Here is a 1345-nt window from a genome sequence, read left to right on the forward strand (position 1 = left end):
AATATAATTTGATAAGAGGAGTCTAATTGGGGTGTCAAGTTGATCGATCAGATCGAATCGACTCAAACCATGTGATAATGTACAACCTAGTTTATGTGACTAAGCACAACCTAGCCCATGTGGTCAGGCATGACCCAACCCATGTGGCTAGGTACGATCTAATCCATATGGCCATGTATGACCCAGCCCATATGGTAAGGTATGACCTAACCATGTGGTTAGGCATGAACCAGCTCATGTGGCTAAATACAATCCAGTCCATGTGGCCATGTATAACCCAACTCATATGGTAAGGTACGACCCAACCGTGTGGCTAAGCATGGGCCAGCTTATGTGGCTAAGTACAACTCAGTCTAGGTGGTCATATACGACCCCAACTCATGTGTCTATGATCAATTCGTGAGCCAAGCATGGCTTAGTTCAATAGTAAGGCCCAGCCCAACTGATAAGTGAGGCTTAGCCTAGTCCATGAAGTTAAGCCTACCCAGCTACGCGATTGATATTAGACATATCATCGCTCCTTTTATATAGCCCGTCATACCTCAACTCAACCTAGTATTTGGAACAGGTATATGCAATGTATATGACTCGCCCCAAGACTTAGGTGGGTTGGTTCGGTTTGGGTTAGTGCTATACGACATAGTCCAATCTCCTTCTCTATTGGTTTGAGCTCATTAATTGACGAAATCAAACAGGTTTGATCAATTAAAGCTGATTTAGGGTGATTCTAAACTAACTTGACTAGTTCAAACCTATTTGACCTAATCGAGATCAATCAAATCTAAATTAGACCGGTTTAGGGTGATTCCAGACTGGTTCCATAAGGATTTGGTATTGGTTCTGTTAGATCATAATCGAATTGAGTTTGGTTTAAGTCAATTGAGCTATTCCAATTAGGGTTTTGATTGATTGAGGACTATTAAGATATTGATATTTAATGTTTTTATGATATGATGAATTTAAAAGTTTTATCTGAAGATGTCATTTGAAAATGATTATTGATTTTCTATGTTTATGATATTGATATGATAAGTATCATGTTATAGATGTGACTAGACTAGTAGTTCACATTGGGAGTGCAACCTGTGAAAGGAGCTACGGGCCCATCATAGTGCAGAGCCACCAATTAACATAGTCTAGTAGATTTACATCAAGTATAGTCTCTCATAATATTTAATCATATTGATTTCTTGATGTATGCATGAGTGATTGAATGAGTGTCAATGAATGATCATGAATGTTTATGTATCCCTGCCGAGGGCAGGTATGTCGATTCCCTTCGGGGATTAGCGGGCTGTCAGACGTGATGGTTAGACGGTTCCTCCATCCGCTGTTGGGAGGAATG

Source organism: Musa acuminata, chromosome BXJ3-6, assembly GCF_036884655.1.
Source record: "Musa acuminata AAA Group cultivar baxijiao chromosome BXJ3-6, Cavendish_Baxijiao_AAA, whole genome shotgun sequence".
Classification (NCBI taxonomy): domain Eukaryota; kingdom Viridiplantae; phylum Streptophyta; class Magnoliopsida; order Zingiberales; family Musaceae; genus Musa; species Musa acuminata.